This window comes from Pteropus vampyrus, unplaced genomic scaffold (assembly GCF_000151845.1).
Source record: "Pteropus vampyrus isolate Shadow unplaced genomic scaffold, Pvam_2.0 Scaffold281, whole genome shotgun sequence".
Classification (NCBI taxonomy): Eukaryota; Metazoa; Chordata; class Mammalia; order Chiroptera; family Pteropodidae; genus Pteropus; species Pteropus vampyrus.
Window position 1 is genome coordinate 2108928 of NW_011889062.1, and position 16687 is coordinate 2125614.

General features: G+C 34.8%; 1 long non-coding RNA gene across 1 annotated transcript in view; it reads right to left on the bottom strand.

The window, feature by feature from the left end:
• Window positions 1–6149, bottom strand: part of LOC111729782 — a 44895-nt gene extending 38746 nt beyond the window's left edge. The window contains exons 1-2 of the long non-coding RNA XR_002776389.1: window positions 5982–6149; window positions 5179–5236 (exon numbers count right to left, since the gene is read on the bottom strand). This is a non-coding gene — a long non-coding RNA (uncharacterized LOC111729782). The remainder of the gene's footprint in view (window positions 1–5178; window positions 5237–5981) is intronic.
• Between the last annotated feature and the right edge of the window lie 10538 nt (window positions 6150–16687).

The window sequence follows — 16687 nt, forward strand, 5'->3', positions numbered from 1 at the left end:
CCCACCTGCTGAAAGAAGTGGGGGTATTCTCTGGAGCTCTACTACACCAATGTTTCTGAGAATCTCCAACAGTACTGACATATGTCTATGAATCTGTCTCGATGGCCACTGAATGTGATTGCTTTCCAGTAAGAATTAGGCAGCCCAGGCACCACTGCTACACTAAGGAGCCATTCAAGGCTGGAATTCTCCTAATTCTACTGCTGCCATTGTCATAACTGGGAGACCAGAAATCTTTCTTATTGCTTTTTGAAGTGAGAAGGAGAAACCTTTTCTGCATTATACTTAACTGATGTGAGCAGAGGTGGGAGTGAGAGTGAGCCCTTTAATTTGGCCATAGAACTGTAGTGATTTATAGCAGCTATCAATAACTTTTCACTCACTGTCGCAACTAGTAAAATCATTGCTTTGTGGTCCAGGCTCTGTTAGTCCCACAGATATGCCACTCATATTCAGCTATCTGGTCTTGCTGCTGCTTTTAGGCAACTGAATACTTTAAACTTTAGCACCATTGCTGTTGTCACCACCTCTTCCTCAAGCACTACTATCACAATAATGGTTGAAGGTGGTGAGCCCATGACACCACCAACATTGCTACCAGTCTTGCTGGGGAACTTACAATCACTGGGTCCATCTGACATGAAAAATTGCTACTTAATCAAGCTACCTTATTATACCATTGTAATGAAGTTCTCCACTCATTCGCCTGGGCAAAGATGATATATTGAGAAATCTTATGATTGTTCTCTTTTACATTCCCTTAGAATGTATCAGCAAAGTTGTTTGAGCTCAATTCAGTTCTTTCAACTTGTACATGCATATAGCTACATTCTGCCAAGTGTTGCTTCCACCCCTGCCTCCCTCTCCTCATCCCTTATGTGGCTGGGCTGGGATGAGTTCTGGTATCAGCCACCTAGCTGTACTAGAATCAATACTCCATACCTCCCTTAAGCCCACTTTGTCTGGCTCACTTTTTCAGTCTTATTCTTTTATCATGAAATCTCTCTCAGGAGTCTTATTTTCTTTACTAAAAAGGCCTCCATTAGAGTTATAGCAGTCCATTTGAAATGTGAGTATACCCTTGAACCTCATTGGTTGTCAGGTCTGAGTCTTTCATCTTATCCCATGAGGTCTTCTATCCCAATATAAATTATTAATGCAAGTGATATGGGGTAGAATGAGTGGTTTTTGAGTCCTTTATCCTGACCATCCAAGACATCTGTAATCACTGCATATCAGAAACTATTTTTAAAATCTTCTAAATTTCCTGGAGAAGGCTAAGGAATTTTAAAATTTAACTATTACCGTGCTTGGCTATTCTGTATGTTTTCTGTTGGTATACGTGTATGAGTTAATCATCTGAGGCTGGGGAAAGAACCACCTAAAAATTGTTAGAGGTACTCATAGAAGGCTGATTGCAAGATACTCATAGAAGGCTGATAATAGTACCTGTTCATAAGAGGCAGATTGGAAACTCTCACTATTTAACAGCCAGTAGTGTAAAATTCACAATGACTGCCTTCCTATCAAAACATATGAGACACACAAAGAAGCAGGAAAATATAATTCATAATAAAGGGAATACTCAATTAAAAGAAACAGACACAGAAGTGGCACATATGTGAGAATTAGCATAGGACATTAAAATGGTTATAATAACTGCATTTCATATGTCCAAAAAGTTAGGTAGAGATATGAAAGCTATAAAAAGATTCTAACAAAATTTCTGTAGACGAAGACTATAATATTTGAGAAGAAAATTACACTGGATTGATTAATGGAAGATTAGACATTGCAGAAGAGAAGAATGAAAGATTGATGACTTTGAACAAATAGAAATAGAACTTATTCAAAATAAATCACAGATTAAAAAATTTAAATGAGCATTAACCCATGGGAGAACTTCAATTGACTTAATATATGGGTGATTAGAATTCCCAAAAGAGAGAGAGAAAAAAAAAATTTGGAAGAAATAATGGCTGTTATTTTCCCCCAATTTTAGGGACTATAAATCCGCAGATCCAAGAAGCTAAATGACTCTCGAGCACAGAAACATGAAGAAAACTGCACCAAGACATACAATCATATTACTGGAGACCTGCACTTAATAAAAACCTTAACAATTCCAGCAGGAGGAAAATGATACATAAGAGAAACATGAATATGAATAACAGCAGATTGGAAATAATATTAGTAAGAAAAAAATGGAGCAACATCTTTAAAGTACTAAATTAAAATAATAATAATAATAATATAATAATAACTGCCGACTTAGAATCCTATATCTAGCAAATATATCTTTCAAAATGTAAGTAAAGAGTTTTTCAGCAATACAATTATTTTATTTCTGTGTGAAGACTTCCTTTAAGATTTCATACAGTGAAAAAAAATCTTAAATTTTAAATTTATCACCAGCAGACTTGCACTGTACGAAATCTTAAAAGAAGTCTTCGCACAGAAATAAAATAATACCACATAGAAATATGGACCTACATAAAGTAATGAAGTGACTGGAAATGGTACTACAGGGAAAATAAATGAGATTTTCTTTAAATTATCTAAATATATTTAAAAGATAATTGAGTATTTATACAGAAATAATAATGTGTGGTAGGAATAACATGTATAAAAGTAAAATATATGACAACTAGCATGGAGGTATGGAGAAATGGAAATGTACTAATGTAAGGGTCTTATACTGTGTGTGATGCTGCATAATATCACTTGAAGGAAAGCTGTGATAAAGATGTACACTACTGATCCTAAAAAAATCACTAGAATAACAAAACAAAAAGTATCATTATAGCTAATAACCCCCTCTCCCCAAAAAAGGTAGAATCTTAAAAATATTCAATTATTCCAAAAGAAGAATAGTCAAAAAGAACAGATAGAATAAATAGAAAACAGTAACAAAATGGTATTTTTAAACTTAGCCATATCAATAATCATATTAAATATAAATGGTCTAAACACCCTAGATTTTTAAAAAGTCACTTCCTTGTTGAAGGACACTACATTAACTTAACTCGTTTGCCAGAAACAGGGAAGTCTACTTAGAAGGTCAAAGAGCAATAAATTCTTGTATTCACAGCAAATCCCACGTGCTTGACAGTCTCTTTCTATTAAATGTTTCTTTGACCTGAGAGAACACGATCTAGTTAATTTCAGCTGCAGCAACCTGGCATGTCACCCACACAGTCTGTGGAGGGAAGGGTTATAAAGAAAATCATCACATCCTTGGATGATCACTGTGAACTTCCATTAGCTGACAGTCCAAGAGAGGTTCCTTCCAGCGCCATCATTTCTCACCAAGCTATTAAAATAGTTTCTTAACTGGCTTCCTGGTTCCAGTCTACAATACTTGATACAGACACTTCTCCCCACATTGCTGCTAAGTATTCTTTCTAGAAAAAATAGAAAAGAACCAATGATTTGGAATTGTGTGTGAGGTCCTCCATATGAGATTTCTGATAGGTGCTCATGTCGTGCCTTTGCCCTACATTATTCTCCAAACTTAATATGCTGGTTTGCACTCCAGCTTTTATTCATTCACTTCAGGCTACTTCACCCCATTCCTACATACTACATTCAACCCACTCCTACATAAATAGAAAAATGTCCAATCATTTTTCAAGTCTCAGACAAAGCTTCTCTTCTATGAAAATTTTCTGACATCTCTTCCCACTCCAATCTTAGTATAACTCATTTTATGTCCTCTGTACCCTAATCAGTATTGTCTTATGTTACAGCACCTATAACACATTTTTACTTTATTTGAACAAATGTCTTATGCTTTATTTAACTGTTATACTCAAGACCCAGCACAGCATATCTCAGTCTTGGCACTACTGACAAGGTTAGTCTTTGTTTGGTTGAGGGAGGGGGGAAGGCTCTCCTATATACTGTTAGATGTTTAGTAGCATCCCCAGATGTTTAGTAGCATTCTGCCACTAAGTAGTACTCCCCCTCACCTGAATCATGGCAACCAAAATGGTTTCCAGACATTGCCAACATCTTTTAGGGGGAGAAAAATCACCCTGGTTGAGAAGTACTGGCCTAACAGATCTTTGAGCATATAAAAGTACGTGGAATAAGAATATGTATTGCTTTGTAGGGGTGACAAGCAACAACAGGAAAAGGTAGAACTTAACACATTGTTCCACAATTATCTTTGAGAAGAATCACATGCAGTGGATAGGAAGTGGGCCAAGGCAGAGGCTGCAATGTTGGAGTCTGTAGAAAAAAAAAGGAAGGACTCCATGTGGAATCAAAGCAGGAGCAAAACATAAACGTGTCCTCTCTTCCATTCTCTCTACTAGAGAAGTCTGAGCCAACTTTGAACTCTGGTCCTTATCCTTTATCAAGAAGAGGAGTCTGAATGAATGATGAACGCTCTACTTCAGTGGAACCAAAGTGAGGTAGAGCTTCCTCCCTTCCCCCGATCTGGATTTAGTCACCAAGATTTGGAAAACACAGGCAGAAACAACTACAAGGGATCTGGATTTAAATAAACAGATTTTTTTTAGGATAGGTCAAGTAGATTTTTACACTGAAATAAAGAACATGTGAGAGTCATAATAGAAATGTAGAAATCATAAATAGCAAACCTAACGCCAACACAGCAGCAGTACAAGAGATCAGCAGAGGCGTGACCGAATGTTAAAAATAAAATAGATCTAAACAGATACACTGAAGGTAGGAATTTTTTGTTTTGTTTTTTAAAGCCAGTGTAACAAATGATGGCAATAGTAACTTCAGCGGGCTACTAAAAGGCTGGATATCTCAAAAAATGATTCTCTCTTCCTTAGCAAAAATAATATTAAAATGAAACTGGGATATTTAGCTCCTCTTTTAACACAGCAGGGATCATTTACAGCAAATAAGCCTAAGGGCACTCCAGGGCGGGAACCACTGATGCTGTTGAGAACTGACCATTGTCATTATCCACATACTGTGTTAAACGCCCAAGCCATGCCTATCAACAGTCTTCTGCCTCTGCCTCTGCCTTCAGAGTGCTATTTCTTTTTCCTCCTTAAATCTTAAGCGAGGTTATTAAACAGAAAAGGAAGTTCCTCAACTATTCTCTCTCTCATCTCACCCTGTGCTGACCCCCAATGCCAGAAAGAGAATAAGTAGACCCAAAATTTAGCATAAAGATTAGGCTACAGAAGGACTTACCAATGAGGCAATTATTTTTATTCAGCATCTCCACTGTGTCAAGAATTCGTTTCAGGTTCTGTGAAAGTAAAAAGAAAAAAAGAAAAAAAAAGAGATAGAATCCGAATAAACATTTTTTTCCTGAGCTTGAGAATTGTTCAAGAGAACAATAGGCCCATGAAGTAACTGTATGTTTACAAAGCAGGCTGCTTAGATCAGAGCGCAGAGGCAAAATAAGTCTGGGGATCTTCAAGGGGCCTCAATCAATGAAGGCTTTTGAGAAGAATGTTTAATTGTTAAAGAGTGCATGACAGACACTTAAAAGCAGAACAGACCCTTATCAACCTGAAAGAAAATTAGATTTAATAGCACTTGAAATCAAAGGGGTGAATTAAAGGGCATTAATATGGCTGCACTTGCAGCCTTGAGAAAGTGGCTCAACCTCTCAGAGCCTCATTTTTCTTATTTATAAAATGTTACAGAACGAATTTCTTCTTTATACATTTGTCGTGAAGTTTAAGTGAAGTAAAGTACCTTTTATGTGCACAAGCATTATAGTTTTTATTACTGTTATTGCAGTGAATTCCAGAACCATTCCATGGGCAGGAGAAAATGCACCAAATTGATCAAAAGCAATTATCTCTTGATACTGAGATTAGAGGTGGACTGGTTTTCTTCTTTCTACTTTTCCACATTTTCTACATTTTCTATAACAAGCATATATTATTTTATAATCAGTAAAACATCAGCATTTAAAACAGATTTTAAATGTAAATTTCTTGAATGAATTATTTGGCAAGATAATAAATGTTAATCCAACTCACATAATCAAGTGGCTTTTGAATATACGAATCCTTGATTATACTGAACACTTAGATTACACCAAACATTGTTCTATGTCACATACAAAAATGATAAAGCATGCTCCTGGTCTGCAGGGAGATCAGTATTCTGAATGAATGTGTCCTTTCCTCATTCTCTCTTCAAAAAGTAGTCCAAATAAACTGCTGCCATGGACCAGATCTGCATGAAAAGGAACCAAAGTCCAATTGTTAAAAGTTCGAAACTGGGAATTAGAAGATGTGAATTCAAATCTTGGTTAATATTTAGCAAATATTAATTGACTACCTACTACATGCTGGATATTTTCTAGGCATGAGAAAAACAGTGGTAAACAAGTAGGTAGCCTTGGATATGATTTTTTAGTTTTCTGTCCCCATTTTCTTATTTTTCCAATTGGAAGGAATAAATGAGATAACATATAGTGTCCAGTATAAAGCAAGCACACAGCACCCTTCTATACTGAATCTTTCCCATCAGAATTCAAGCATACTGGTAAATCTCTCATTTTCAAAGTAATAATAATAAAATTTCTTTGATTCCACATCCACCTCTAGTTACCAACTCATTTTCTCTCTTACTGTTCACTGGCTACTCTTCTGGTAAGCTGTCCACACTCACTGTAGCCAATTCCTCCCCTCCCTTTCTCTCTTGAACTCACTCTTAACAAGCATTGGCCCAGAAATTGCTTTTGTCAACAGGGTCTCAGATAAGAAACACTCTGTCTTTGTGCAAATTAGAAAACGGTGCCCTCCTGAATGGCTGAGTTATAAATATCTGTGCCCTCCATGTGGATATAGCAGATGTAGGCAGTACTTCACTACTACTCACCCATTCAAACGGGCACCTTTGTATAAGGCATAACCAGCACACCCACAGTAATGCTGCTTCTCGTGACCACTGGTGGCTTCCAAGTGGTCAAAGCTATGGATCATTTCTCAGTCTTTTTTTGCCTGCAATATCAGCAACATATGCCAGAGTTGATTGCTCCCTCTTCTTCGAAGCATCTTATTTACAACACACTCTCCCTTTCATTCTTTCTCTCCGTGTTTCCTCTTTTTCACATTAGAGTCTAAGGACTTATTTATCTTGTAACTGGAAGTTTATTGCCTTTTACCAGCATCTCCCCATTTAACCTGCCCTTAAGCCCCTGGCAATCATAATTTGTATTTCCATGGGTAAAATACTGCATGATCTCACTTATATGTGGAATCTAAAAACAAAAACAAACAAACAAACAAACAAACAAAAACCAAGAAAGTAAAACATAGAAACAGAGAGTAGAAAAGTGGTTGCCAGGGGCTCGGGAGTGGGGAAAATAGAGAGAGGTTGGTAAAGGAGTACAAACTTCCAGATATAAAATGAAGAAGGTCTGAGGATCTAATGTAAAACATGGTGACTATGGTTGATAACACTGTATTATATAACTGAACAATTTTAACAACAACAAAAAATAATTTGTCTTTCTCTGTTTAACTTATTTCACTTAGCATAATGCCTTCAAGGTCCATCTATATTGTTGCAAATGGCAAGATTTTTCTTAATGGCTAAATAGCTTTCCAGTGTGTGTGTGTGTGTGTGTGTGTGTGTGTGTGTGTGTGTGTGTGTGTGTGTGTACCACATTTTCTTTAACCATTTATCTGTCAATGGATAGTTGTTTCTTAGCTACTATGTCTTAGCTATTGTGAATAATGCTCAAATGACGATGAAAGTGCACATATCTCTTCAAGAATCTGACCTCATTTCTTTAAAATATATAACCAGAAGTGAGATTGCTGGATCATATGGTAGATCTGTTTTTAATTTTTTTGAAGAACATCCATACTGTTTTCAATAGTTCCTGCACCAATTTATATTCCTACCAACAGTGTGCAAGGGTTCCCTTTTCTCTACATCCTCACTAACGCTTGTTACTTCTTATCATTTTTATAATAGCCATTCTAACAGGTGTGAGATGATACATCATTGTGATTTTGATTTGCATGTCTCTGATGATAAGTGAGGTTGAGCACCTTTTCATGTACCTATAGGCCATCTGTGTGTTATTTGGGGGAAAATGTCTATTCAATTCCTCTGTCCATTTTTAATTGAATTATTTGGCATTTTTTGTTATTGAGTTGTATGAATTCCTTATATATTTTGGAAATCAACCCCTTAGATATGATTTGCAAATATTTTCTTCCATTCTGTAGGTGCCTTTTCATTTTGTTGATACTTTGATTATACAGAACTTTTTAGTTTCATGTAGTGCCATGTGTTTATTTTGCTTTTGTTACCTGTATTTTGGTGTTAAATCAAAAAAAATTATTGCTGAGACCAATGTAAAGGAGATTATTCAGAGATGTGTTAATTTCCACACGTTTCTGAATTTTCCATTTTTCCTCCTTTACTCATTTCTAGTTTCATGTCATCGTGGTCAGAAAAGATACTTGGTATGATTTTAATCATCTTAAATTTGCTATGACCTGTTTTGTGATCTATCACATGATCTATCTTGGAGAATGTTCCACGTGTGCTTGATAAACCTACAGCTAACATCATACTCAATGGAGAAAGGCTAAAAGCATTTTCCTTAAGATCAGGAACAAGACAAGGATGCCCACTTTCACCACTCCTGTTCAACATTGTATTAGAAGTCTTAGCCACAGTAATAAGACAAGAAAGAGAAATAAAATTATCCAAGTTGGAAAGGAAGAAGTAAAACTCTCGTTATTTGCAAATGACATGATACTATACATAGAGAACCCTAAAGATTTCACCAAAAATCTGTTAGAACTGATCAATGAATTCAGTAAAGTAGCAGGTTACAAAATAAATATTCAGAAGTCAGTAATATTTTTATAGACCAATGATGAACTTTCAGAAAGAGAAATTAAAATAACAATCCCATTTACAATTTTATCAAAAACAATAAAATACCTGGGAATCAAATTAACCAAGGAGATAAAAGACCTGCTCTCAGAAAATTATAAGTAACTGAAAAAATAAATTGAAGAAGATAAAAATAAATGGAAGCATATACTGTGCTCATGGGTAGGAAGAATCAACATCATTAAAATGGCCATACTACCCAAAGCAATTTATAGATTCAATGTAATCCCTATCACAATACCAATGACATTTTTCAGAAAGCTAGAGCAAATAATCTTAAAATTTATACGGAGTTATAAAAGACCCCGAATAGCCATGGCAATCTTGAGAAAGAACAAAGTTGGAGGTTCCACACTACCTGATATCAAACTATATTACTAGGGTACAGTAATCAAAATAGCATGGTACTAGCATAAAAAACAGATACAGTGATCAGGGGAAAAGAATAGGGAGCCCAGAAAAAAATCCACGCCTAACTCTCACTTAATATATGACAAAAGAGGCAAGAATATACAATGGAGTAAAGACAGTCTCTTCAATAAATGGTGTTGGGAAAATTGGACAGATACATGCAAAAATCAGAAACTAGACCACCTTCACCATATACAAGAATAGACTCAAAATGGATTAAAGAATTAAATGTAAGACCCGAAACCATAAAACTTCTAGAAGAAAACATAGGCAATAATCTCTTTGATATTGCTACTAGTAGTTTATTTTTGGACATATCTCCTTGGGCAAGGGAGACAAAAGAAAAAATAAACCAATGGGACTATATCAAACTAAAAAGTTTTTGCACAGCTGTGGAAACCATCAACAAAATGAAAAGACAACCAACTGAATGGGAGAAGATTTCACTTATGATACATCTGATAAGAGGTTAATATCTAAAATACAGAAAGAACGCATACAACTCAACACCAAAGAAACAAACAATCCAATTAAAAACAGGCAGAAGACCTGAATAGATATTTCTCCAAAGAAAAAATACAGATGGCCAATAGATATATGAAAAGATACTTGAGGTCACTAATCATCAACAAAATGTAAATTAAAACCACAGTGAGATATTACCTCATACCTGTCAGAATGGCTATCATCAATAAATCAAAGAACAACAAGTGTTGTGAGGATGTGGAGAAAAGGGAACCGTCATACATTGTTGGTGGGATTGCAAATTGGTACAGCCACTATGGAAAACAGTCTGGAGCTTTCTCAAAAAATTAAAAATGGATGTACCTTTTGACCCAGCAATTGCACTTCTGGGTATTTATCTTAAAACACACACACACACACACAATAATTCATAAAAATCTATGCACCCCTGTTTTCATGGCAGCACAGTTTACAATAGTCAAGATATGGAAGCAACCTGAATGCCCATCAATAGACAATGGATAAAGAAGAATGGTTCATATATTCAGTGGAATATTACTCAGCCATTAAAAAAATGAAATCCTACTATTCACGATGACATGAATGGACCTAGAGGTTATTATGATGAGTGAAATAAGTCAGACAGTGGAAGATAAATACCATATGATTTTATTTATATGTGAAGTCTAAGGAACAAAAAGAACAAACTAATCAAAACCAGACTCATAAATATAGAAGACAATCTGGTGATGGTCATAGGGGAGGGGAGTTGGGAGGCTGGCAGAAAGGGGTAAAGGGTTAAAGAAGTACAAATTAGTAGCCGATAGATGGTCACGGGGATGGGGAGCATGGCATGGGGAATGCAGTTAGCATTAATGTAATGGCTTAGGTGTAGAGACAAAGGAAAGAAAGGGCAATCAGGGGATCATTTATAAACTATATAAATGTCTAACCAATGTACTGTATACTTGAAACTAATAAATGTTTTTTTAAAGAATATGTATTCTATTGCTGTTGGATGGAATGTTCTGTATATGTCTGCTAGGTCCATTTGTACTAAAGTATATTTCAAGTCCAGCATTTATTGATTTTGTGTCTGGATGATCTATTAATTGTTGAAAGTTAGGTATTAAATTACCCTGCTATTATTGTATTATCATTTATTTTTCCCTTCAGAACTATTAGTATTTGCTTAATATATTTTGGTTCTCTAATGTTAAGTGTATATATTCTTACGATTGTTTTATCCTCTTGATAAATTAACCCCTTTATCATCATATAATGACATTCTTGGGGTCTTGTTACGATTTATTTATTTATTTTTGACAAATTAGAATTGTTACGGTTTTTGACTTAAGGTACATTGTGTCTGCTATAAGTATACTCACCCTGTTCTCTTTCAGTTTTCATTTGCATGAAATATCTTGTTCCATCTTATTACTTTGAGCCTATAGGTGTGTCCACAAAGCTGAAGTGAGTGTCTTGTAAGCTATATATAATTAGGTCTTGTTTTTTTTATCTATTCAGCCACTCTATCCCTTTTGATTGGAGAATTTCATCTATTTATATTTAAAATAATTATTGATAGGTAAGGATTCGATGTCTTATTGTTTTCTGGGTTTTTTGCAGTTCCCTCTTGTTTCTTCCTCTCTTGCTGTCTTCCTTTGTGAATTGATGATTTTATGCATGCTTTGATTTTCTTTATCTTTTGTGTCTCTATTATATGGGTTTGTTTTGTGGTTACAACGAGGCTTATATAAAACATCTTATAGCTCTAACAGTCTATTTCAAACCTATAACAATTAACTTCAATTTCATATAAAAATTCTACTCTTTTATTCCCCCCTCCATTTTGTGTTTTAATGTCACAATTTACCTTTTATTGCATATACATTAACAAATTATTGTAGCTATAGTTATTTTTAATATTTTTGTCCTTTAATCTTTATACTAGAGTTAGGTGGTTAATCCACCACCGTGGATTAATACACTATTAGAGTATTCTGAATTCGACTATATATTTTTTTACCAGTGTGTTGTATACTTTCATGTTTTCATGTTACTAATTACCATCCTTTTATTTCAGCTTGAAGAACTCCTTTCAGCCTTTCTTGTAAGGCTCCCTCCCATGATTTCCAACTCCTGTATCCAACTGCCTCCAGCCATCTCCACTTGGGTGTCTAATAAACATGTCAAAGTTAACAAGCTCAAGACTGAGTTTCCAATTCCCTCCCATGGTCTTCCCATCATTCTAATTATTTGGACCAAAAATCTTGGGTTACAGAATTCCTTCTCTCTCTCATACCCTACATCCATCTGTAAGCATATTCATCAGCACAACCTTCAAATACTGGAGAAATCCAACAATGTCTCACTTCCTCCACTATTCATACTTGGTCCGAACTACCAACACCATTTATCTATTATTTCTATTGCTTCCTAACTGTTGAATCTGCTTCTGTTCTGGTCCCTTCTCAATCTATTTCCCATATAAATCAGAATGATCTTGTTAAATTTAAGACAGATTATGTCACCTCTCTATTTAAAACCTTCTAGCAGGTTCCTATCTAACTCAGAGAAAAAGGCAGTGATCACCATCTCACATCAGCTTCCCCATGACACCTGGCCTCTACTATCTCTCTGAAATCCTTTTCAATACCCTCTGTCCCTCAGCACACACCATTCTTCTTCTGCCATATTTGATGATTTATTATTCCTTGAGCACACCAAGTATACACACACCTACCTCAGGAATTTTCTACTTGCTGTTCCTGCTTCCTCAAATGTATTTTTCCTCAAAGCTCCTCTGTTAATTCCTTACTTTCTTCAGTTGTCACCTTCTCAGCGATGCCTTTATGGCTACCATTTTCCTTCTCAGACTTATTACTCAATAATATAAAAGTTATTTTATTTATATTTTCTTTACTTTTTATCTCTTCCCAAAATAAGGCCCTCAGGGGTAGGAATCTTTCTGTTTATTAACTTCTTTATCCTAGAACCTAAACTAGAGCATGACAATTATCTTGTGCCCAATAAATATTTGTTGAATAAATATATTGATATATATGTATATATTAAATAATAAAAGAACATATAGTAATTATAAATAGTGACACAGTCTTGTACTTGACTATTTCCAAATGGCAGCACCACAGAAGATTCAAAAAGGGGAAAAGGTGAGCCCAGTGATTCTGGAAGTGACTGACCAAATGCCTGCAGCGACATGGCAGAATATAAGTGCTGAGGAAGTAAAGGCAGTAGCAATGCCTATTTGTGAAATTTACCATATTCATATTTCTTTTATTCTCAAACACAGAAATCAAATTCAGATGACTGTAAAAAGAGTCCTAAAGAGATAAATTAAGTAAATTATATAGGTCAGAGAGATTTGATGAGATTAAGTTGAAAGTGTACAGTAATGAAATTTGTATATGTAAACATGTTGAAGTTCATTGCTGTTGCCAGTATGCTGTTTCCCTTTCCTGTCTTCTCAAACTCTTGCAGTTATGTATAGCCGTCTGATTAGTTCTGGCCAATGAAATGTAAACTGCACATCCACTTGTCATTACCTGTACTTAGCAGTTTTCTTTATATTTATCTTTTTAGGTGTTTTGTTCACTGTGAGTCTTGGATCTGTGGGCTGATGTTTTTTTACCTGTTTTTAAAAATTCCTAGCCTTTATTTTTTCAAATATTGTTTCTGTCCCATTCTCTCTCTCATTTCTTTCTGATACACCAGTTATACACATATTAAATTATTTGTCTGTATTTATTATGTCATTTATGTTTCATTTGCTGTTGCTCTTTTTAGTTGTTTTCTATGTTTCAGTTTGTGTATTTTATTTACCTGCCCTTGAGTTCCAGAACCATGTCTTTTGCCTTATTTGAGCTGATGTTAAAATTCATTTAAAATCTTAAATATTTTAGTTCCAGAATATTTATTTTTATAGTTTCTAATTATTTAATAAAATCCTCTTTCTTTTTAACCTCTGTCAATTTTCTCTCCTATTTCTTCAACTATTTATAGTAATTAATTTATAGACCTTGTCTGTCAACTCAATATCTCAATATATGCATACCTATTTCTATTGATAATATTTTGTTAGACATATTTTCTTGCCTCTTCACAAGTCTCTTAAATTTTTACTATGTATTCTATATCATATGTAAAATAGTCTAAAATTGATCTAATTTTCTCCAAGAAAGAGTTTTCTTTTCTTGTGTTGGGTGAATGAGTTGAGAAGCTGATCCCAGCAATCCTATCAGAAATTGCACTTAGTCAAAGCTAGGTTTTAGCTTTAATTAGAATCATTCCACTTCTAGTTTCAAGTGTCTCCAGTAGGAGATTTGTTATCTGCATGTTGCAAGCCCTTCCCTACATGGAGACCCTTCCTTTAAAGCACCATGAGATGATGGGAGTTTTACTCTCTCTCTCTCTTTAGTCTAGCTCCCAGAGGTCCCCATACTACTTTATCACTCAAATATCCCGAAGAGAAATCATGCCAGGAATTTGGGATCCCTCTAGATTCTAATCTTTTGCATTAGCCCCCGTGGCCATCAAAAATTCTGCCAGCTTCTCTTTCCCCTAGTTGACTCCTTCTGCTTATGGCAAGCACATCTTCAGCACATCTCCACACATAGCAAATTCCCGCATGGAAGAAAATACCTTGTGAACAAAATTCACCAAAGAAAGCTTCTCCAGCTCTAGAATTTTAGTTCATTCATTTTTTTCTTCTAAAATTCTCCTATGTCTGTGAAAATATAAAGTTTATGAATACTCTGGTTTTTCTTTTCTTAGTTGTTTTAACAGAAATTATAGCTTGCCTCTACCTGTACCATCATAATTACAAGTGGAAGTCAAATTTCGTATTTAGGCTTTTAATTGGCTAAGCCTGAATGTAGGACTTTACATTGATCACTGTTAAGCTTTAAGTCCACGGATCAGACTTTGAACTATTATGTTATTCAAAATGTTAGAAATTATTGCCAGTTCTGTCTCATCTAATACTACGATTAGCACATCATCTATATCTTCAATCAATAAATTAACTAGGACTAAGTTACTCTAACTAGGATTAACTACAAATCTTTCTAGTGACATATTAGAAAACTTTGCTTAAATTGATAGCTCCGTCAATTAATACTTAAGCAAATATTCAACCAGATGTTAGATCATTCCTCATTAATGCTCATGTCATTTCTTCGCCTACAAAAGAGATTGTCAATGAGAGTTAAAGGAGGGAAGACACTCTAGATTAATTGTGGCAGGCTTGCTCAATCTCCCTAAAATACCTAAAGTAGCAACAGTTAGTTATTTTGAAGTTGATAATTTACAAGTTAAAACTGTAACTCTAAATAGTTGTAATAGTAGCTAGAAGTGATGCTATGTTATTCAGAATATTTAAAATCATTGCAAGCTAAATAGATAAAGCATGCATCTTAGATATGGAAGCATAAATTATTGAAGAAAATATAAGTTTCAGACTTGAGCCATACAGAAATCCTAATAAAATAAATCTGCACATAAAAGAAAGATGTTCTGGAAGTGGTATTGTGAGAAAAAATGGTAAGAAAAAAAGCAGTTTTCATCTGCGAAAATTTATTCCTTTAGTTCCCTAAGTTATACACCAATTTTTAAATTTTTGATTTAGTTTTATTTAAAAATAAACACATTTTTACTATGCTTTTAACCCTATATATGTGGGGTTTTCAGGACCGATTGTATATTAGGATCATATAGGTGTTTTTGTTTTAATGTCCATTTGGGGCCTGAGTATTAGTATTTTTTAAAGTACTAATACAAGAACATAGGCAATGTATTTTTTGAAGGAGTCCATGCAATTTAATTTTTTTAAAGACTATTTTTTAAAATAGTTTTAGGTTTATAATAAAATAGAGAGGAAGGTACAGAGATTTCCCATATATTCACAGTCCCCACCATCTATACTGCTTACCAGAATGGCACTTTTTTTTTTTCTAAATCAAGCGAACCTGCATTAATTAATATATTACCATCATCCAAAGTCCATAGTTTACCTTAAGGTTCACTCTTGGTGTTAGACAGTCTATGGGTTTAGACAAATGTATAATGACATATATCCATCATTATAATATCATACAGAGTATTTTGACTGCTCTAGAAACTCCTCTGTTTTCTGCCTATTTATCTCTTCCCCATTCTGCCCATGGCAAACACTGATCTTTTTGTCTCCATAGTTTTGCTTTTTCTAGACTGTCATATAGTTGGTATCATACAATATGTAGCCTTCTCAGATTGGCTTCTTTCGCTTAGTAAAATGTAATTAAGGTTCCCCCATATATTTTCATGGCTTGATAGTGCATTTCTTTTTAGTGCTGAATAATATTCCATTGTCCGAATGTACCACAGTTTACCCACTTACCTACTAAAGAACATCATGGTTGCCTCCAGGTTTTGGCAATTATTAACAAAGCAGCTAGAAACATCTATGTGCAGGTTTTCGTAGAAGTGTAAGTTCTCAACTCCTTTGAGATAATACTAAGGAGAGTGATTGCTGGATCATATGATAATGATATGTTTGGTTTTGTAAGAAACTGTCAAATTGTCTTCCAAAGAAGTTGTGCCATTTCACATTTCCACCAGCGATGGTCGAGAGTTTCTTTTGTTCCATATTCCTGTCAGCATTTGGTGTTAGTTTCCGGATTTGGGCCATTCTAGTAGGTATATAAGGGTATCTCATTGTTTTAGTTTGCATTTCCCTAATAATATATGATGTGGAGCATCTTTTCATATGCTTATTTTACATTGCATATCTTCTTTGGTGAGGTATGTGCTAAGGTCTTTGGCCCATTTTTTAATTGGGTTGTTTTCTTATTGTTGAGTTTTATGAGTTCTTTGTATATTTTGAATAACAGTCCTTTATCAGATGTGTTTTCTGCAAATATTTTCTCCCAGTCTGTGACCT